We start from the raw sequence: 12,832 nt of genomic DNA, 5'->3' as shown, positions 1-12,832 counted from the left end.
ATAAGAATTGAACCTTAGGGTTTTTGGAGTTTTTCCTGTTCTCGAATTCAGGACCTATCATCTTGGTATTAGAGCTCCGGTTCTGATGGCCGATAAACTAGAAGGGAAAGGGACCAATGCCGAAAGGTTGGGCTCTTTGGAAACCACTGTCAACCGGATCTTGGATGCGGCTGAGGCACATAAAGAGGAGGTAACAACGAAGATGGATGATCTGACTAGGGCTATTTCCGATTTGGCCTTGGCAATGAAAAGATCGGTCAAAAAACAAAAAAAAGGTGATGCCAGTTCTTCAGCGGAGTCACACAGCGACACCACCAGCGACAGTGAAGATTCAGACGTTTCACAAGGCTCAAAGAAATTAAAAAAAAGGAGAAAAAGAGGAGTACCGGGCAAGAGTATCGAAAATTGAAGATCCCTATTTTCAGTGGGGAAGACGTGCAAGGCTGGGTTTACCGTATCGAACGGTATTTCGAGGTCCAGGAGGTCAAAAGGAAGGAACGACTTAAGGTGGTAGCGGTTTGTTTGGAGGGACCACCTCTCTCGTGGTATCGTTGGCAAGACTCCAGGAAACCATTAAGCTCATGGAGTAAGTTCAAAACCAAGTTGTTAGATCGTTTTCAATCATCTCGGGAGGGTAGACTGCTGGAGCAATTCTTAGCTCTCCAACAAGATGGCACTGTTAGAGATTATGTGGATCGTTTCGAAAGCTTCGCGAGCCAAGTAAGTGGTGTCTCGGAATCTGTCCAGGAAAGTACTTTTATAAAAGGCCTTAAGCCAAGTGTTCGTTCCGCTGTACGGATTGCTGAACCAGAATCGTTGTCACAAGCCATCCGCATGGCCCTGAAAATTGACGAGAACAAGGGGCAGGGAGAGGTTAAGGTGGGTGGGTATGGTACAAGTAAGTGGAACAATGGTGGTGCCGCCAAGAAAATTGCCACCCAAACCCCGACTCCGACTGGTATTGTACCAGAAAAGAAGATGAGCTCGAACAACGGGGGTGGTACTTTCAAAAGACTGACACCGACCGAGTTAGCGGAGAAAAAGGCTAAGGGTATTTGTTTTCCTTGTGATGGCAAATATTCTCCGGGTCACCGCTGTCCTAGCAAGGCGTTGCAAGTGTTGTTGGTTGATGAAGAAGATACCGTAGAGGAGGAAGACGATGGAGACCACCCGCATTTGGAGGAGATTGAAGTGTCCTTAAATTCTGTTTCCGGTCTTACCCCTCCGCACACGATGAAGGTACGGGCAAACATTCACGGGGTCCCGGTGGTAGTATTAATCGATTGTGGAGCCACCCACTCATTCGTCTCTAACCGGGTAATCGAGATTTTGGGGTTGACGGTTATTGATACGGGATCGGTGAGGGTCGTGTTGGGCAACGGGAGGAAAGATAAGACCCGGGGTACTTGCAAGGCAGTGACCCTAGATTTGCAGGGGTGTAGCGTGGTGGAAGATTTTATTCCTTTGGATTTGGGAAGTTCAGATCTGATTTTGGGCATCACTTGGTTGCAAACGTTGGGTAATGTCACATCGAATTAGAGGGAGTTGTGGATGAGTTTCTGGGTTGACGGTCGATTGATCACCATACGCGGGGACCCGAGCCTCTCCAAATCCCTTGTGTCGTGTAAGGCGTTTGGGAAATTGTTGCAAAAGGAGGGTGAGGGATTCGTCATCCACGTGGGTACTATCGAAGACGAAGGCGGTTTAGGTCAGAACACGGGAACTACTCAGATCATATTGGACAGTTTCCGGGAGGTTTTTAACATGCCGGAGGGGTTACCACCACCCAGAAGCCATGAACACGCCATTAATTTGCGCGAGGGAACGAGCCCGATCAGCGTCAGACCGTATCGCTACCCACATGTGCAAAAAGACGAAATTGAGAGATTAGTGAAGGAAATGTTAGAGGCGGGAGTGATTCAGCCCCGTACTAGCCCGTTTTCAAGCCCGGTGTTGCTGGTCAAGAAAAAAGATGATAGTTGGCGGTTTTGTGTTGACTACCGGGCCCTCAACAAAGCAACGGTACTTGACAAATTTCCGATTCCGGTCATAGATGAGTTGTTGGACGAGCTTCACGGGGCGGCGGTTTTCTCCAAATTGGACCTTAAGTCAGGGTACCATCAGATTCGCATGAAGACGGAGGATATTCCGAAAACCGCGTTTCGGACACATTGTTGAGAGAAAAACTTAGAGACACACTTGAACAATACGTTAGAACAAGTAGATTGCGGAATAGTTAATCTCGAAGGATCTAAAAGCTCAACAATAATGTTAATAAGTTAGAGTTAACTAGTTAGAGAGTTAGTTGCGGAAATGTAAAGAAATGGAAATGACAACAATTGTTATATCAAGTATACACATAAGTTGATTCATAACAAGGAATGCATTCAAACCGAGTTAATAAGGAAGATCAAACTTAGTGATTAAGTCACAAAAGACTTGCTCTGAAGAGAGGTTATAATCAGTTGTATTCTAGTAATATTTGAGAGTAAGAAGGGATGAGTAATAAGATGGAGAAATAGAAAAGATAACTTCAGAGAAATGTATTCAGAATAGATGCGTGAGTTATCCGTATGAATACAAGCGAATGACCTCTTATTTATAGAGACTCATGAAGTACACTAGATTACATCTCTATGAGTAGCCATGCAAGGCATACTGGACAATAGAGTGTATTACAATAAAGACAAGTAAAGTAATCTAGCTAAGTGACTGCGGTAGGAAGAGACTCTGATTGCGGTTGCTGATGAAGAAGTTGACTGCCGGTGCTGGATGGCTGCGGTAGCTGAATAGGTTGCGGTAGCTGAAGTTCAAGAGGGTCACTTTTTATGATTCAACAATTTCCCGCTAAGTGACCTCTTTAACTTTTGTTCAGCTGTCAAGTTTGAGAAACTTGATCAGGATCCACCAAAACTTCCTGATGTTTTCCAGCCAGGTGATTCTTCTTAAGATCTCGAACTTGACTTCTGCGGTAGTGTGCTTCGATCTTTCAACTGCGGTTCGGCAGATATCAAGTTGCTTCTTGGTAAGGCGATGCATGGCAGTCATAGGAATGAAGTATTTGACATTATCGATCTTCCTTTTGTAAATGACTCCAAGTTCAGGAAAGTTGGTTGCACCTAAGGATCTTTCCTGATAGCCTTCGGTAGGCATTGGTGCAGGATCGAGTGGTGGCAGATCAAATTTATTGGCAATGATAGGGTAGATGTCCGCATCGATCTTGGCAAAATCACAGACCGTATCCTTCAGAAAAGTATTAGCCTTTTCAAGCGCAATCTTCATTTTTGGGTGCTTTTCTGACTTGTTTTGGAACACCTTGGCAATAAGAAAGATTTCTTCCAGATTCATACAAGGAAAGTCTGCCTGGGTGAGGATATAGTCATGCTCCCTTCTACTAAGGGTATACTGGATGTAGTCAGCCTTCATGAACTTCCGGATCTTGTAGTTCTTGACTGCGGATGGTCTATCGTTAGACCATATATTCTCAATGGAAGAGGCATGCTTAGCATGAAAACGATTAAGTCTCTCAAATTCCATTGGCAGTCTTTTGTGATCAGGAAGGCTGCGGTCGAATTGCTCAAACACTGTGAAGTATTTGGCATTTGGAGATATTGGGACATCCCAGTATCCATCAGTAGTGGGTTCAACATAGGTGAGGTGCGGTCTGTAGTCTTCGTCCAGCAGTCTGCGGTGAGGATTGACCCAAGAGTTTATCAAGGATTCGTCCATGACCGTATCAAAACCGCATTCATTCCAAATGAGTTCAGCAAGTTTGGCTGCCTTCCAATCGTGTTTCCTTTGGGCGGTGGCAGGAGAGTCAGTTGAGCTTGGAGATGACATGTACTCAGCCAGGTTTTTGAAGTGAGGGGGAGTCTCTGGCTTTTCAGGAGTGGCCTTTTCTTGCGGTGGAGTGTTATGAGGTGGAGTATGATAAGATGGTTGCGGTGAAGGCTGCGGTGTGGGAATTTTTTCTGTGATGATGCGGGGCTTTGATGTTGTGAGATGGAGTGATCGGAGTGATGGACTTCTTCTTCTTCACTTCCCCCTCTTGAGGAATGCAACGGAGGAGCTTCCTCAAGCCATTTTTTAAGGCCATCAACCTTGGCAAAAACCTCTTGAAATTGAGCTTTGAGGGCTTCGGCCAACTGTTGATTATTGGGAATGGAGGAGCTAAAGAGTAGCTTGTGTATTTCCTTTGTGAGCTGGAGGATCTTGGGACCATGGAAGTTGGAGGACAGGGATCGTTGCAGTCTATTAATTGTTGCTTGAAGAACTAAGATAGTGGACTCATACGCAATGTGAGTCTCATCTATCAGTTTCTGAGACTGAGTGGCTTGATCCGCAATGGTTGCTTGGAGATCCGTTTTGATTGCGGTCACCTCAGTGATGAGGCGTTCCGCAGCAGGCATAAAATCCTTGTGATCTGCTTTGCGGTTGTGTCAAGGGACCGGATCCCCATTTCCACTTTGAGCGAAATTCTCTTAGCAGCCAAGCGCTCCCTTGTTTCCAAGCGTTCAATACGTTCGATCAGTGACTGCGACCCTGGGGTATCGTCTGGTTGTGGTTGAGTGGGCTTGACCGCAGCTAAGATTTGATCAACCTTGGCTTGTAGGCTCAGAAATTCTTTCCTGGTGACAACATTCTTCTTCTTTTTCTTCTTTTCTTTGGGTTTAGAAGTCGAATGTTGAGAGCCACTGGATTCCTCTTCCTCATCGAACATCATGAGGTCATCATCAGAAGGACTGGGCTTTTTTACCTCCTGTATGTCTTCATCATCAAGACCGAAGGTGGGAGCTGAACTGACTTCGATTGCGGTTCTTTCGTCTTGTGATTCACGAGCTGTTGGAATTGGAATTGGATTTGGAGTTGGAGTAGGAGTTGGAGTTACTCTGGAGGTACCTGCAGCTGCACCTGTTGCTTGAGCTTTAAGAATTGTTTCCGCCATCTCGGTCATCCAGTCTCGAACCTTTTGAATAGTGGCTACGGTATTGGCATTGCTGATTGCATTTGCCCAATACTTAGCCACTGACTGGATTTCTTGCTCTTTTTGCTGCTGCTGCTTGATCTGTTGTTCCTTGCGGGCTTGGAATGCCCTTTTGAAAGCATCATATTTCTTGATTTCTGACTCAGTTACCGGATTGTACTGTAACCATGAGTCATTGGATTCATCGCTGTCAAATCCTTGGAAACGCACCGAAGTGTCCTTCGGGTCCACGGATCCTTGCACGTTTGTGCTCACCGTGCCTAAACCACCTGCTGCGGATGTAAGCAGAGTAGGATTTCCTGAGCTTCCTCGGTCTCCTTGACCCGTGGTCAAGTTTGGCCTCGGCTCAGTTCTGGCATGGGCGGAAGAAGTGCCCTGCGGTTGGGGAGGTGTTTGAAGTGTTTGGGTGACGTTCAAAAGGATGGAGTGCAACTCCTTAGGTGAAAAGAAATGCAGTCGGGAAGCCCTGGAGACCTTAGGGCGAGCACCAGTGTCATCCTCTTGGGAGTGAACTGGGGGGAGTCTCCACGATGTCGTGAATCAGAGTCACTTTCTGAGTCTGATTGGAAAATGATAGTGGTGTTGAATGGGTCTGCGGCCACCCCAAGGACTACCGTAGCCTTTTGAGAGGCTTCAGTATCGGTCCGGTCACGCATTTGGCCAGAGGTTTCGGTTTTTCTTTTCTTAAGGATAGCAATTGGTTGCCTATCCTCATCAGAATCACTACTAGGTGTGATTGCGGTAGGTTTGGTTTTACGTTTCTTGGTGGGTGCGGTTCGTTTGGGAGCATCCTTCTTGGGTGTTCGTTGTTTCTTCTTGGTGGCCAATTGCTTTCTTCTTTGAGAAAGATTGGAAAGAGTAGTGGCAGAAGGGACTGCGGTACCTTCAGGGTTAACAATTGCGGATGGATGTGGAAGAGGCGGGGTAGGAGGGTATGGGGCGATACCTTCCATAGCCTCTATGTGATCTGAGACATCAGCAGTCTCAAGACCAAGTGTGGAAAGAATGTGGGTAGGGAGTCTTCGAATTGGTCCAAAAATAGTTTGATCAGAAGAGGGATTGTACCTTTTGAGATCCTTAGTGACAAAGAAGTTGATGTCACTGCCCATGTCGATTCCAGCATCCGCATGAAGGTCTGAAATGCAGAGTGACCAGAACCTTGCAAATGTGAGCTCGGTTGGGTTCTCCCTTGGGCTCTCTTTGGGAATGTATTGAAGGAAGTCGTCCCATAGTATCTGCCCGTAGTTTACGTCGTGTCCCGTGAATATACTCCACACCAATTCCAGTACCTTGAGTCCCGTGTTGTCTGTGCCTCCGGTTCTGCCGGATAGACTGCGGATGATGAAATGGCAAACAAACTGCCAGACCGCAGGCAATTGATTTTTCTTGAATTCACCAATTCCTCTAATCGGTTTCTGATATCCCATTTGGTAAAGGGCAGAGGTAACATCCGCCATGGAAGGAGAGAAGATCTTGATGGAGGGATGAACCAGAAGGTTTATTGCAGAAAGAAACTTTTCTTTGGATAGGATGACCAAAGAATCATTAATCAGGTTGAGGTGAACTTCTTGAGGGTTTTCGATTGGGCGATAAGCGGAGAATGCACATTTGAAGAGGGTCGAGACTGGAACAACATCTGTGAAGGCATCGAAAGGGCCAAACAGAGGGTGATTCTTCAGAAATTTGATCATCAGTTTGGTTGGAGCATTGCATGATGAATGATCTTCAAATACTGCTCGAAAGTTGCTTGAAGCAATCGTTGGAGAGTCTGAACCGGTAGGATTCACTGATCCTGAAACCTTGGATTGTTTCTTGGATGCACCGGATTTCACCATTGTTTGAGCTTGAGAGAAGGAGTAGGAAAAACAGAGTTCTTGAAAGCGAAAGATTTGAGAGAAAAACTCGAAGGATCTAAAAGCTCAACAATAATGTTAATAAGTTAGAGTTAACTAGTTAGAGAGTTAGTTGCGGAAATGTAAAGAAATGGAAATGACAACAATTTTTATATCAAGTATACACATAAGTTGATTCATAACAAGGAATGCATTCAAACCGAGTTAATAAGGAAGATCAAACTTAGTGATTAAGTCACAAAAGACTTGCTCTGAAGAGAGGTTATAATCAGTTGTATTCTAGTAATATTTGAGAGTGAAGGTTCAGAGTTCAGAAAGCGTAAAGTGATTTTGGGGAAGAAGATGGGTTTATAAAGGGATGAAATTTTTTTAACCCTAGGTAAAACGAGAGGATATGGTAAAACGTCGTTTGGGGTTTGGGGGGAATCTTTTAAATTGGGGATTTAATCTCAGCCACATAAAAAAAATGAAACGGTTTAAAAAAGATTTTGGAGATTTACTAAAAAGGGTTTGCATTTAATGAAAAGTCAGACATACATCAACACGTCAGGTGATCGTGGGGTGAGGGGAAAGGAAGTTGGAACGGATGGGACGTGCTGGGTAAGCGGAAAAGACAAATTAAGGATGTGATTATGGAAAAACGTTCTTTTTGTCATCATGCCTAAAAATAGGTCTGACACAAGGTTTATTCAGAAAGAGAATGAGACAGTTTCTCAAGGGAATGTTTTTTGTTTTTGTATTTAATGTTTTATTTAATGAAGGATCATTAAATAGCACACAAAGATTCAAGGGTTGATGAAACAGTTGAGAAATTATCATAGTGATTGCGGATGGAAACTTCATTGCGGATGGGAACGTCATTGCGGATGGAAACGTCATTGCGGATGGAAACGATCAATGTCTACAGTAAGGAACTGAGGAAAGCACTTGTACAAAAATTAGTAATAAAAAACAATAGAGACCCATGAGAGATAAATATGATATATGGTTGTGGTACCTAGACTGCGGTACCAAAACTATCTATCATGAGTAACTCTCAGTTAGAACCGCAACGGAGACCAAGGATGGTCTGCGGTATCTAACAACTCAAAAAGAATTGCTGGTCTGGATTCATCATTCCTAACATTTACAGGAAGGTGTTAAGTTTTGTGGAGTCAAGCGCTTTTGTGAACACATCAGCAATCTCTTCACGAGAATGGACAAAGATGAGTTCAATGTTACCCTTCAAGATGTGGTCTTTGATGAAGTGATACCGTAGTTCAATATGTTTAGTCTTGGAGTGCTGAATTGGATTGTGAGAAATAGCAATAGCACTTTCAGAGTCACAATAGATCGGTATCCGCAGCATTCTGTATCCGTAGTCCAATAGTTGAGTTTTCATCCAAAGGACTTGAGAGCAACAGCTGGCTGCGGCCACATACTCAGCTTCTGCGGTAGACAGAGATACACAGCTTTGTTTCCTTGATGACCAGCTGACGAGTCTTTCGCCCAGAAATTGACATCCACCTGAAGTGCTTTTTCTATCTAGTTTGCATCCGACGTGATCCGCATCTGTGAAAGCTTGCAGGCTGAAGTCATTGCCTGCGGGGTACCATAGACCAAGAGATTTGCTTCCTTTCAGGTACAGTAGTATCTGTTTGGCTGCGGTCATATGTGACACTTTTGGGTCAGCCTGATACCTTGCACATACACCAGTTGCAAAGACAATGTCAGGCCTGCTTGCGGTGAGGTACATCAAAGAGCCAATGATACCTCTATAAGTCTTGTGATCCACAGATTCGCCTGAGGGATCAGCAGAGATCTTATAACCGAAGGCCATGGGGACCTTAACAGAAGAACAGTTGTCCATGGAATATTTCTTTACCAGTTCAGTGGTGTATTTCTCTTGATGAATGAATATCCCTTGCGGAATTTGTTTCACTTGAAGTCCTAGAAAGAAGTTAATCTCTCTATTCATGCTCATTTTGAACTTGTTGGTCATGAGCTTAGCAAATTCATCCATCATGCCTTGATCAGTCGATCCGAAGATGATATCATCCACATATATTTGTACAAGCATAAGGTGGTTACCATTTGCTTTTCTAAATAACGTGGGGTCAATCACTCCTCTCTTGTACCCGGATGAGACAAGGAATTCAGAAAGAGTCTCATACCATGCTCTTGGGGCTTGCTTCAGACCGTAGACTTCTTTTTCAAGCTTGTAGCAGTGGTCTGGGAATTCAACATTTTCAAAACCTGGAGGTTGCTGAAGATAAACCTCTTCTTTTAATTCCCCATTGAGAAAAGCACTCTTAACATCCATTTGGTGTACCTTGACGTTCTTGTGGGCTGTGTATGCTAGGAAGATCCGGATAGCTTCCATGCGTGCTATCAGAGCATACGTTTCATCGTAGTCAATGCCTTCAAGTTGACTATACCCCTTTGCAACTAGCCTTGCCTTGTTTCTGACTACCGCACCAGATTCATCCAGCTTGTTTTTGAACACCCATCTAGTCCCAACAATGGATTGACCACGTGGCTTCGGAACGAGCTGCCAAACTTTGTTTCTTTGAAATTCTTCTAGCTCTTCTTGAATTGCAGTTATCCAGTCAGGTTCAAGCAATGCTTCTTTGATCGTTCTGGGCTCTACCGAGGACATAAATGTTGCGTAGTGGCAGTGATCAGATAGGTCCTTGGAAGATCGAGTCTGGATACCTGCGGATGGGTTGCCAATGATTTGACCTGGTGGGTGGTCCTTCGTCCATATGTGAAGACGAGGTTGTAGATGATCAACAGCTGCGGTAGAGGGAATATCTTGAATATCAGAAGAATCTGCGGTTGGAGATGGCAGTTCCCCTGGACTTGAGAACATCCTGCAGAGTCATCTTGGTTTGTTGGAACGAGAATGGAGTTTTCTTGAGCAGTTGGGAGAGGTTCCCCCTGGATTGCAGATGGGAGTTTCTCTGGAACCTGAGAAGGTTCCCCCTAGACTGCGGATGGGAGAGTGATAATCCTTGGATCGGTTCTCGTGTCAATATTCTCTATGAGTTCATCATCCGAATCCGAAGATACGTTTGATGGTAATGATTATCTGCGGATGGGAACTTGAACAAGATCAAGTACTGGAACCTCGACGGTTGTTGCTAGATCCGGAGTAGAGCTTTCCCCCTCAACCGGAGAGGTGAAAGTATTGAGAGATGCTACTTCAGATAGAGATGGTCCAGAAACATCAGCGTGTTGTTGTTAAGCTGCGGGTGACACAAGAACTTTAGATAGTTTCGCCGTTTCAACAGGATCGAAAAGATCGTCATAATTGACTTCAACTAGATTTAAAGGACCTGAAGAGGCAGGGATATCGCTTTCCATGATTGCGGTGGTTTCAGTGGATGGAGGGGTGTTGCGGATGTGAGAATCATCAAATTTCACATCGAAGCTTTCAATGATCAGCCTTGTACGTCTGATGAGCACTCGATAAGCAACCTTGTTAGTGGAATAACCAAGGAAGATGCCTTCATCAGACTTCGGTGCAAACTTGTTAAGCTGATCTCTGTTGTTGATCACGAAACATCTACACCCAAAAATATGAAAGAAGCGAACATTTGGCTTGCGGTTGTTAAGGCCCTCATATGGTGTTTTATTGAGGCGTTTGCACACAATGCTTTGGTTTTGGACAAAGCATGTGGTTGCTACAGCTTCAGCCCAGAGGTAGAAAGGAAGGTGTGTGAAGTTGAGCATGGATCTGGCTGCTTCTACTAGTGTGCGGTTCCTTCTTTCTACTACTCCATTTTGTTGCGGTGTGTAGGGGGCTGAGAAGTTGTGAGAGATCCCCTTGGACACCAAGAAAATGTTGAGAAGATGATTAGTGAACTCGGTTCCATTATCACTGCGGATACGTCTTACTGGAAGCTTGATCTGAAGTTCAATTTCTTTGATGAACTTGATGAAGATCTGCAGTGTTTCTGACTTGAGTCTGAGGAAGAAGACCCATGTGAAGCGTGTAAAGTCATCTACAATAACCAGTATGTACTTCTTGTGGTGGAGACTGGCTACGGTTGATGGACCGCAGAGATCAATGTGCAATAGCTCCAGTGGTTCAGAAATAGAAGAGTCCATTACCAGAGGGTGACTTGCTTTGGATTGTTTACCACATTCACAAGCCGGACAGAGAGTATCGTTGCTGAATTTAAGAATAGGGAGACCTCGGACTAGTTCTCCGGTGACTAAATTGTTGATGTACCTGAAGTTAAGGTGAGCTAGCTTGCGGTGCCATAGCCAGCTGACTTCGGATACAGCTTTGGACAGGAAACACAACTGCGGTCTGCCAATGATCAGAGAGACATCCAAAGGATACATGGTACCTTCGGATCGGGATTTGATCAGACATGTGCTCCTATCACTTGTCATTACGTAGCAAAATTGATCATCAAATTCAACTCGATGTCCTGCTTTACATAGTTGGCCAACACTGATGAGATTGTGTTTAAGGCTTTCTACATAAGCAACCTTCTGAATGGAAAAGTTCCCCGTAGTGAGAACACCGTAACCTCGGATGACCCCATTCACATTGTTGCCGAATGTGACATTTCCACCATTGCATATTGGCCTGAAATCCCGAAGGTATTCTAACCTTCCGGTCATGTGCAAGGAGCAGGCACTGTCGATTAACCATTCTTCTTCTTGTTCCTCCTTGCACAAGGCCTGAGAATTACACGGTTAGTTTAGGCATCCAAACTAGTTTGGAGCCTGGGGCAATTGGTGAATTACAGAATGATGTATGGACCGAGGTTGCAGGGACGGGTCTCTTGTCAACTTTTATTCCTAGTCCTGGGTGTTTGTGTAGTTTTGGAGTGTTGTGAGTTTTTGAAAAAGTACGAGGTTTCTGACTCCGACTAGATTTGACATAAGATGAATCCTTTTAACAACTACACTGACATGTACAAAAAAGGATTTTGTCATTTGATCTGACACTATGCTTGGTCAGCGGTCTATAGGATGAATTGGACTTGTTACCGGTCCGAGGTTGCTGATCCCTGACATGTAAGTCGTTGGATTTTGAAAAAGTTTGTTTTTGAAAGGGTTTAGCACGTGCAAATCTTTGAGTCCTTTTTGGTGGATTTGGTAGGATACCCTTCCATTTGTTGAAATTTTGATGTGACTTTAAAAGTGTTGGAGTGGGTAAAATACCTTTCCATTTAGGATCATTTAAGAAGTAGACCTGAAAACCAATGTTTTGAAAAGACTGAACACCTTTTTGGGTTGTGTCAGAAGAAGTAGGAATGACTTTTGAAACTGGACTTTCCTTTTTGTTTGTTTTCTTGGTGGGAGAGTTTTTTGAAAAGTAGTGTGAGAAAACAAATTTTTCTGGACTCTTGGACTTTGGAATTCTGACATCCCTCTTATTTTTTAAAAAAGTTTGTCTATTTGTGCCTCGATATCTAATTTCCTCTTTGAAGGCCTTTTTGGCCAAGAATTTTGGTGAACCGCAGTCATTGTTGTTTAACTGCGGTTTCCTGGAATTCTTAGAATGATTTTGAAAATATGGGCTTGAGTCATCCGAACTTGAAGATTCTGGGGTCTGAGAGCATTGACCCACTTCAAAGTTCTCTATAGGTAATTCATGATGAATCGCCTGAAGAGTCATAGTTCCTTTTACTGAGGACTGCGGTAGTGACGTTTTAACTACTGCAGAGTAAGTCTGAGTTGAGACTGCAGTGGGACTTTTGTGGGACTTTTGACTACAGTGTGATACACTGCGGTCTAAGGACAGAGGTGGAAAGTCTTTTGAGACTTCGGGGCCCTCAATGACAATTTCTTCATCAACTACGGATGATGTTTGAGAATTTGGGTAAATGGTGCCACAGATAGGGATTAGATCACATGTGTGACCCGAAACCTCAGGCACAATTTCCTCAATGACACAATTATTGCTTAGAGTATGCAGTCTACCGAAGTGAGTTTTGATATCTTCGGGAAAGGTCTTGTCATTGACTGGGAAATGAAATTCTCGGTCTGGAGG

This window comes from Lactuca virosa, chromosome 7 (assembly GCF_052849685.1).
Source record: "Lactuca virosa cultivar CGN04683 chromosome 7, Lactuca_virosa_CGN04683_v6, whole genome shotgun sequence".
Lineage (NCBI taxonomy): Eukaryota > Viridiplantae > Streptophyta > Magnoliopsida > Asterales > Asteraceae > Lactuca > Lactuca virosa.
This window is presented reverse-complemented; position numbering follows the sequence as displayed.